The sequence below is a fragment of the Amblyomma mixtum genome, chromosome 5, assembly GCF_055824585.1.
Source record: "Amblyomma mixtum isolate Tamu chromosome 5, ASM5582458v1, whole genome shotgun sequence".
NCBI lineage: Eukaryota > Metazoa > Arthropoda > Arachnida > Ixodida > Ixodidae > Amblyomma > Amblyomma mixtum.
The window spans coordinates 70,954,804-70,965,236 of record NC_143016.1 but is presented as its reverse complement, the minus strand read 5'-3'; positions in this window follow the sequence as shown (position 1 = coordinate 70,965,236).

Genomic DNA, 10,433 nt, shown 5'->3' with positions numbered 1-10,433 from the left:
AAGCTTTTTTAGCATCTAAGCCCAGAGTGAAAGAATACGGTCAGAGATAAATAAAAAACACTGTTGTGATCGCACAGATGAAGCCACGTCCTCTTGTCGAAAACTTGTCTAGTGGGCTGAGGCTTCCCCTCAACCTTTGTTCTCTTTATTTTGTGTTATCAAGAATCCCATCTTCCTGTCCTCTTTCAGCGTGCTCTGGTCCAAAGTGAGACAAAGCAGAAAAAGAACAATAGCAGAGTTGGTCATGCGAAGAAAAAAAGTTCGGAAATGTTCAAACCCACAGCGGGTAGTTAAGAGGACATGGCTATTGCTCTAACGAAGACTGCCTATCTGAGGGAAATAGTAGTTCATTACGGCGACTGGCTGCGGGGAAGAGCGACTGTTGCTCACACCATCTGCCGGAAATAAGGCCCGGCAGCGCTGGTCAGCTGGCCGCAAACGCACGGAAACTTTTTTAGATTAGGGATCAGGCCCCGGGCCCACACCGTTCTTCAACTAACTGACATGAACGACCCGGTGCATCCGTATGTATAGGGTGTGTGAGAGAGCGAAAGAGGGAAGGGTTGGTGGACTGTTGTGGTTACCGCAAACAGAAAGGGCCTTCCTACCGATATCTGTGGCAGCACGCGCGCACTGATTTCTTGATGAGCTCCAGCACTCTGACCAACATTCAACTTTCGAGTTTCTTTCACAATCCACTGCATAGGGCGAGCGGGCACAAAGATGGGCAGCCGGCAGCTTCGATTTTTGACCGTCCCCTGAGCCTGGGCCGGATGTGCACAAACAAATCAATGTCCTTTCCGGTTTCGTTTGCGTGTTTTTCTTTTCTTTTTGCTGCCTCTTTCCCGGTCACTTCTGGTTCATTTTACTCTTTTCATCTTGACTGGCCAGACGTATTTACGAACGCGACCAGATTTCTTCCGCCTGTCAGCCTCAATCATCCGGTTTTCTGTTCATCATTTTTTTTTCCTCCAAAGAAAAGAGTTCGCTCAAGGCTCGTTTTTCACGACAGGCACGTAGGGAGGCGGAAATGACGAAATAAGAGCAACTAAGAGGAGAAAACTAGCATCCGGAACTGCGTGATGTCAGTTCGTCTTTATCACTTATTTGTTCCGGCAGCAACGACAGCAGCGTTCGATAACTAAGTGTGGTTCTGGTTTGTCCCTGGCTTGAAGGCTTTGCTAAGGACGACGAATCTGTGCCCTTATCCATAATCAAAATTCCTCACCGTCCTACACCCCTACTCCCTCCTGTCTTCCAAACACTTGCCACACAGTCCAGCAGATACATCACTCTTCCATCTTTCTAGCACTGCAGAGAGGCAAAAGACATGTTTGCGAAATGAAAATTGTCGGCAGGACACTACGAGGTCGTATCGAAGGGCGGCCTTTCCTACACAAGAGATGCAGTCATGTTCCTTGGGGGATAAGGAAGTAGTACTCGCAAAGGTCCCGATTGCAGTGCGAGTATCAAGGGAATAGTCAGATCCAACGCCCGTAGCCTAATGCGCGAAATAATGCCACAAACTTGAGAACTTAATCATAAGCGGTAATGCGCAGTGGCTTAGCTGGAGAAGCTTCACCACATTTCGTGCATGCGGCAATATTTTAGAAAGCAGTGGTCAGAGGGGAAAGTATTAAGAAAAATGCGCATCTCAGCTTCACGTTTCCACATTAATCCGGGGATCTGGCCGGTGTCTTTGTCCATTGTGCAATTTAAATCGATGGCAAACACAAATGCGTAGATTTATAGTGTTATGCAACGTTCTTTTTTTTTTTCATTTGAACGCCCTTTGTTTTTTTTGTTCTTGTTCACGAGGATTGCTCGTCAGAAGTTTTTTTTTTATTTCTCAGTAACTGCTTTACCTTAACCAAGACAAACAACAAAACAGCGTTTGACATGTCACCATTCCAACTAAGCCCAATTTTACGATGTGTTAAGAACGCCAGGCTCCATGTAGTCCTGCTATATATTTCATCTGGATTCGAAATCTTTTCAGGCGAAACGTGCTGTGCTCGCTGAGACTCTAACACCTTTTGGCTATCAACTGCTTCTATCATTTGTTCGTAACAATCGACCTTTCGTTATATCTGTGGCCGTTACAAGTGGGCTTGACTGTATTCCAAAGGTTTCAATGGCTCTAAACATTCAGAAGCCCATATTTTTGCTTTTTCTCTCCTCGATCACTCTGGCCTACAGGTCTCGTGTTTTTCAGACGCCTAGGTGGGGTTCTCGAGGTTTGTAAAGCTTGTAAATGCATGGTTTCTAATCTGCTCGGGAAGCGTGTGAATAATACTACAACTCAATCCTGCGTAGCTGTCGTTATTTTTTATTTATTCACATCAAAGACGCCTCTTTCGAAGCTACCGTAATATAGGAATCTTACTACAGTGAAGAGGCGACGACACAAAAAAATCGTTTTCAAAGCAGCACTTCAAGTTCTATATAATAGTCAGATAAAAACTTGACTTCGCAATGAAAAGCACTTGTTTATAGAGAGAACCACATTTTGCTGCAGCCTGAAAAAATCTACTCTGTTGTTTTGTAGAATATTTAGGGAGTAAGCACGAAATTCGGTTGCATATTTTGATTACAAACATGTTTAGCATCGTTGCCTGCTCGGTTTTGCGAGCAGCGGTTCGAAAATCGTGCTCTTCTACGAACAGAGAAGGGGAAAACCACGCCTAGCTGGCTTACTTATATAGTTGCTGAGTTGCTTTTTGTGACTGCACATCTGTCCACTTACATAGTACGCATTTGCATGTTGACCATCACTGAAATTTTGCAATAGCTTAAAGTTAAAATGGTCGAAGTGGTTACCGAGTCATTTGAGGCTGTCTGTATTTAACGAGGGAGTGCAACGCACTAAATTATTCAAGGCGTGGTGACTATAGCAAAAAGAAAAGACATATCATTTGTCTCTTGTATGTATAGAAGTCTAAGAAGAAAATTCGTGAAGTGTGAAGCAAGGCCTTACGGATCAACTACTTTTTCTGGATTTCAAGAGATAAATACTCATTGCAACATGTGTACCTCTGGAATCGAAACCAAAACGATACTTTGCGGACCACTGCAACGGTAGTCGCTAAAGTGGCTGGCCTAAATAAATCTGTCTGCAAACTCGACTGCGGCCTGTGCTAAGAGTGATGTATAAAATGGTGTAAGCACAGAAGCGCCTGTAATAGGCCGGAAAAGGAAAACCCGAAATGGAGAATCAACTATGTTCCCACAATGATGCAAGCAGACAACGGAGCACTCGTGAGACGATATCCAAGTGCAACGAAAAGATAAAAAGGAAAATGATTCGTGTAATAAAACGAAGAGCACGAGGTGGAAGAACTAAAAACGAAAGGTGAGCGCCCTTTTAAAAGTCGGAGGGATGTTGGCAGTCTGGAAACGGTTGAAATGGTTCAAATGAGACGGCATCTTCACCTTCGTCTTGCGTCAACATGCTCCAACATAACGGTCGCCTATAAAGGCAGTCGCTAAGAGAGCGATGACACTTATGCGAGCATAACCCATCTGCCCTTTCGCGTAGCGCGAGCTACATCATTTAGCATTGGTTTTCTTTTCTTTTTCTCTTACTTGGAGCCGTCGTGTATGGCCTATTCTATCCAACCACTAGGCTCGTCTTCGCCTCTAGAGCTGTTGCATAGAGCAGACGGTTTGACTCGATATGAAATTTACTGCCCTTTCGGAGCTTCTCCGATGGACGTTCTTTATCGGTGCGCCCCTCGGAACCCAGTTATCTCGCTCGTCTAAACCTTCTTGACCCCGAAAACGTTGCCTCACATTTCACTGGATTTACGAAGCTCTAGGACTGCGTTGCTTGAAAGGCGTGCTTTTATCGGGTTACGCACGCTTGCGCAAGCTTCTAGGCCCGCGTGTTCTGTTCATGCTTAGACCCCATTTTCTGAGTTTTGGCAGCCGACCGAGCATTGACTCGACGTTTCTGACTGTTCCTTATTGTCTTCGTCCCGGATGCCGGCTTTTCTTAATACTTATCGCATTTTAGTACTAACACAGAAGTCTCTCCACTGACGACAGCAGTTACACTCACCGCAAATCTAATTCAAAAACTGAAAGATCCTGACGAGGGTTTTCCGCCATATATCCTGATTTCCATACCTTTCCTCATCGGTACAAAAAAAAAATGAGGCAAACAACAGCCGTTCAGGCAACGCCACTTGAGCTCTGTACTGGAACCGAACCCATTGTATACGATGGAAACGAGTAGGAAGCCTGTAATATAATACGCCCGACAATGAACGCCCTGAATACCAAGGTTTGTCAAGTGTGCTATAAAGGGCCGTTTACTTATACACCATCTGGACCGAGGCAACGTTAACAGGTTTATATGAATAAGTGCCTGTACGTTTCCCGGAATTTTGAGTCACACTCCTCTTGAGGTCCAGCATACTGGAATGCGGACTGCAAGCTTCTCTGTCGTCCCCATAAAGCGCCTTAAACCTTCTCAATAAATAAATAAATAAATATATAGAGGCTGTTAAAAAAAAACGTTACCGCAAGAAAACTTTTCAAAATCTGTCAGCTCCGCTCGTCTTAGAGTTCAACATTAAAATAATAGGTAACGATCTAAATTCCGCATTCACTGCGATGGATTGTAAGCGTAGAAGTGGTCCATGAGAATAAATGCGTTATTTTACGCAGATTATCTGTCCACATATACTTACGCATTTCATTCTAACATTTCCTAGCTCATGACAGAAGTCGACATATATGCTGGAAACAGGGAGCCAGGGGCCCCTCGGGAGCTTTACCGCCCTTTGTGTCGCGCTTATCCTAGGTTCTATAGTACAACACAAAGACTGCCCCACTTTCATATCATCTTGTGGAGCCCCCAAGGGAGCACGTGAGGCGTATATCGGTGCACTACGGGTACGGATTACTCACAACAGCACAAAACTAACTTGTTTACTACCTACCTCTAAAAAAAAAAAGCAAACAAACGTGTTTAAAAATATCGAGAAATCCGAAAACAACCGTTAGCCATTGTAATTGCCTCAGACAATGTAGATGCAGTGTCTGCTTTCCTGTTGCTGCTTTTAGGGTGACACATATGCCCCTCTGGGAAATCACGAACTGCCCCTGAGGCCAAGCGTCGGATAACACGACACTGCGCGTGACAGGGCTAGCAGCATGAACGAGGGGGAACTGAGGCCTTTACTGGCGGCGCTTAGAACACGACTCGCGATCCACGTCAAGCAGCTCGGCTGGTTTCCCGCTTGCGTTAGCGCTACTTATGCATCCTTTCGCGATATGGAACACACTCCCAAGCAGCTCAGTGAAAACGTAATAACTAAAGCTTGCGCGTTTAAAACGGCCTTTACGAAAAGCTACTCGCATTAACCACGAGACGAACGCTGCGTTGTTTTGCTGGCTTTTCTTTTGCATGCATCTTGTTTTCACATAGCTTTTTTTTTTTTTTTTTTGCATCAAGCTGCTTCTGTGCAAACATCATAAAAGTCAAGTTTTTACACCCGTGCGACCTGGGGTAAGCTCTCTGGAGACGTAATATTCAACACTAAAAAAATATAATAAGCGAATTATTTGATTGTGTAAACTACTCGGAAACTGCACCTCAGCGCACATGCAGAAACGAAGGTCGTGAATGCTTGCTCAGGTTGCCATACGAGCGATTCTTTTGACCGTTTGGCACACAGCACTCGTTCTGCGAAATCTGCGCTTCTAAATACTGCAGTACAGTGCTTCATTAACCATATTTCTTACAATACTTCATGCATTGTCGGATTCGGTTTACTTGTAGACACGAGGTAGCGAACAAGGGAAATGTGCAGCACGAAATGACTGGAACAATGGTTCCACTCTACCGTTCCGGGAAATGGTGGTGGTGCTGTGTTGTTCTAAAATATTATGTCGTGTAGCTCAAAATTCAGCTGCACTCCTGATGACTGCAGAACACTCAGGCACGTAGGCGTGAACAGGTCTCTCAAATATAGGGGGAACGGGGGCAAAGCTCATGGCAGCACCCTTTCATGTCTTCTGGGTAGTAGAAAACAATATAGTACAAGATTTGCTCCCCACTTCCCCATGCCTAGTAGGAAAGGGTGGGGAGCATCTGCCTCACCCCACTGCGCACGCCTAGGCTCGCGCACGCCTAGGCTCACACACGCGCAACATAACAGCGAGTTAGCGATTAGCTTAGCTCTGACCACTGCCCTTGTGTCAAGGCCTATTTGCCCACACTGAGCACAAACAATACAATTTGTTTTATCTGATCTCGACTTTAGAAAGGCGAAAAGCAAAAAGGAATTCAAGAACAGGTGGACCCACGCCCACTGAGAGAGAGAACAACTTTATTTTCAGAAAGATGGGGGTCACGAAAAGGCTGTTCCTCCCAGACACCCAGTGGCCGACCGGCTATCCTTTTGGGCCCTTCTCGTGACCCGAAGTCGAATTTCCGGGTTCAGGCTGAACAGCGCTGCCCCCCACTGGGATTAGACGGAGAGCTGCAGGCCCTCCGGCGGTTCATCTCGATGGCACAAGCATAAATTGTGTGGAGTTCACATTCGGGTCGCCGCAAGGCGAACTGACGGAGCTCAACTCTAACGCCCGGCGGATCCTCCCCCGCGGTGCCTGGAGCACCTCACCAGCGGGGGGGACTGGGAAACCCTGCTACGCTCTGAGAACCCGGTCTGGCCGAAGACCGCTACGGACCGGGCTGCCGAAGTCGTGGATCATAGGAACATGAACGTTCGAATGTCGTGGGGTCGTGAGGGGGCCGAGGGGACTGCGTGCCCCAAGTTTCCCTGTGTCAATAAAAGTTTTTACTACTATTAGGGGAAATGAGGGGGGGGGGGGGGCATTTTGTATACTTGTACGGATTAAAGTACGTGTCTGTCTAGAGTTGCCTTCAGCAGACTTGTGGCAATTTACTTAATGATTTGCGTGGTTCGGGGAAGATTTGTCTGTTTTCCTTATACTGAGACGCATTTTCATTGAAAGATACCACTCGCTGTCTGGCCACGAGTTCGGTCGGGGTGGAGCACTGAGGATGAGTTCAAAACATTTATTTCGTCAGAAAAGGCAAAATGCATGTGATCCTTGCTAGGTGACTATCTGTCCACGGCTGACAGCAACCTAGGTAGCCCATTCAGCTGCCCGGGTTTGTATGCCCAGGTCTGAGCTGACCAACACGGCCTCCCACTGCTCGAGAGTAGGAACTTAGAGATTCCGGAGGTGGAGGCCAACTTTATTAAAGAAGAGGTCATAGGCGCGGGTTGGGGCGGTGTTCCCATCCCCGCGGTGGGCTCCTATTCTAGGCCGGACGCCAGGTGGCCCACCGACGACGTTGTTCGGAGACCTCTTCGGCCCGCTCCGTGATTCGGAGTTGAACTTCCAGGTCTGAATGCAAAAAAATTTTAATCATCGGAAAGAGCTTGGTGCTAAGAGGTCGTGTTGATTGTAAAACATTTTATTCGCCGGGAAGAGCTTGGCAAGAGGTCGCGTTAAGTGGTCGAGAGTACATAGCCCTCGACGACTTTGTCAGCCCACTCCACCGCCAAAACTTGCGTTCTGGGGTCAGAGCTAGCCAGCACGGTCTCCCACCGCTCGAGAGAAGGAGCTGTAACTAGATCACCCGGAGGTGGCTCTATTTTGCAGTCCCACAGGATGTGATCGTAGGTAGCACGTTGGCCACAGTGTTTGCAGTTTGGGTTGTAAAGATCTGGATAAATGTGCGCGAGGAGTGATGGGGTGCGTATCGATCTCGTCTGTAGACGACGCCACGTAACCTCTTGTTCTTTAGTAAGTCTTTTGTCTGGAGGGGGGAAAATTCTCCTCTCTAGTTTAAAATGATTGGTGAGATCATGATATGTGATCATGGAGTCCTTCGTGAAATTCAGGGAGCCAGACTCATCCACTGCCCGGTCGACGAAACCTCGGGCTTTATTGTGGGCTGCCTCGTTCCCCGGATTCCCCGAATGGGCTGGGACCCATATCAATTGGGAATAATTTGGTGAGAATTTGGTTACGTTAAGGATTCTAAGGGAGATGTTTGTAATTCGCCCTTTAGCGAAATTATTGATACCCATTTTGGAATCGCTGAAGATGATGCTCCCTTGGGTATGCGCTAGGGCGAGGGCTATAGCCGCCTCTTCTGCCGTTTCAGAGGATTTCGTTTTGATTGTCGCCGAGACGATGTGGTCACCATTCTCGTTCACAACCACAATTGCAAAGGCATTGGTATTTTTGTATTCTGCCGCATCTACATAAAGTGTTCCAGCGCACTGTCTGTATTTGTTATGTAAGGCTTTGGCTCTTGCTTGTCTTCTACCCTCATGGTGTACGGGGTGCATGTTTTTGGGGAGTGGTTTGATTAGTAGGGCCGTCCTATAGTCGCGGGGTAAGTCTACTTTAGCATCGTTATTCGTAGGTTGAAAGTTAATTCCGAGCCTGGTAAGAATACTCCTGCCAGTTCTGGAATTGGCTAATCGCGCTGTTTGAGCCATTAAATGGGCTTCTTTCAGTTCGTTGTAGGTGTTATGTATTCCTAACCTCATAAGCCTTTCGGTTGAGGCATTTAGTGGGAGTCCTAACGCAGCCTTATAGGCCTGCCGTATCATACTATCCAATTTGTCCTTTTCTGCTTTCGAAAATTTGAGATAAGGGGTGGCATAGAGTATCCTGCTTAGCGCAAAGGCCTGCACTAGTCGGCATAAATCTCTTTCCCTCACCCCTTGTCTGCGGTTAGCTATGCGGCGGATTAATCGCGCCGTCGCTTCTACCGTGCGTTTTAGCTTAGTGAGTGTGTCAGTATTCTTTCCATTCGTTTGTAAATACAACCCCAGTATTCTCATGGTCTGTACCTCTTTGACAGATCGTCCATTAACATAGACGTTTATTTGCGGGGGGGATGTCGTGGTACGCCTAGCTCTTTGTTTACGACGGATCACGAAGAGTTCAGATTTTTGCTCAGAACAAGTGAGGCCGGATTCCCATGCGCATGCCTCAATGATGTCCACTGCTGCTTGGAGTGTGTCTTCTATGTAGCCTTCGCATCCTTTGGTTACCCAAAGTGTGATGTCATCTGCATAGAACGTGTGATGTAGGTCTGGTATTTGTGCCAGTTTGGGGGGAATTTTGATGAGGGAGAGGTTAAAAAGGAAAGGGGACAGGACGGAGCCCTGTGGCGTTCCTTTACTTCCTAGTGTGATTGGGGCAGACTCTATTGTTCCGACCGTTATCACTGCTGTTCTGTTAGTGAGGAAGGATCGGATGTAGTTGTACGTCCTTTCTCCGGGGTTGATTTCTGACAAGTTTGTCAAAATGGCTTTGTGGGTGACGTTGTCGAAAGCTTTAACAAGGTCTAAACCCAATATTGTTTTCGTTCCTGTTCCCTCGTCAGCTTCAATTATGTCCTTGTTAAGCTGCAAGAGTATGTCCTGGGTAGATAGTTGGGCCCTGAATCCTAACATTGTTTCAGGTAGGAGGTTCATGTCCTCCGCATAGTTTTGGAGCCTATTGAGGATGACATGCTCCATGAGTTTGCCTAGGCATGATGTTAATGAAATTGGGCGTAGATTCTCAGTGCTGAGTTTCTTACCCGCTTTAGGAATAAAAGTGATTTTCGCGTGTTTCCACTCTGGTGGTATGTTGCCTGCATGCCAGTATTTGTTCATAAGGTCTGTAACCGCCGCGATCGACGTTGCGTCTAAGTTCCTGAGAGTCTTATTTGTTACTTTGTCTGGTCCCGCCGCAGATGTTGTCCGCAGTTTTCCAATTGCGTACCAGACCTCTGCGTCTGTGATGTCTGCGTCTAAATTTGGATTTGGAGTCCCCCGGTAGTCTGGTTGAGTGGTACCATCATCCGTGTTTAGATAACGTTCTGCTAGCTCTTTGATTAGGTCTTCAGTTGTACCCTCATATTTATGTATGAGTCTGTACAGTTGACTTTGTTGCACGGGACGTGTTTGTTCTGGGTCGAGCAGGTGTCTTAGAAGATGCCATGTCTTCTTATTTCCGAGCTGCCCATTGACGCTTTCACATATTTGGTTCCATTGTTGTTTTTGGAGAGTAAGTGTATGTTCCTCGATTCGCCTCTCGATTTCAGCGATCTTTTTGCGTAGTCGCTTGTTGTGTTTTTGCTTCTTCCAGCGTTTTTGGAGGCCTTTTTGTGCCTGCCACAGGTGTAACAGTTTTGAGTCTGCAATCTGCTCCTCCTTCTCAACTGGCACCACAACGCTAGTGGAGCTGACATCCTCATTCAGGGAGATAACCCAGTCGCTAAGGTTAGAGATCTCCTTTGGAGCTGTTTTGTCGCGAAGTTGCCTGAACTTGTCCCAATCCGTGGTTCGTATTTCTTTTGCTTTGTTTTTAAGTTTTGTCGTGGGGAAGGTGATGCTAAGGATGAAGTGATCACTACCAAGGTTTTGCCCGGTGTTGACCCACTT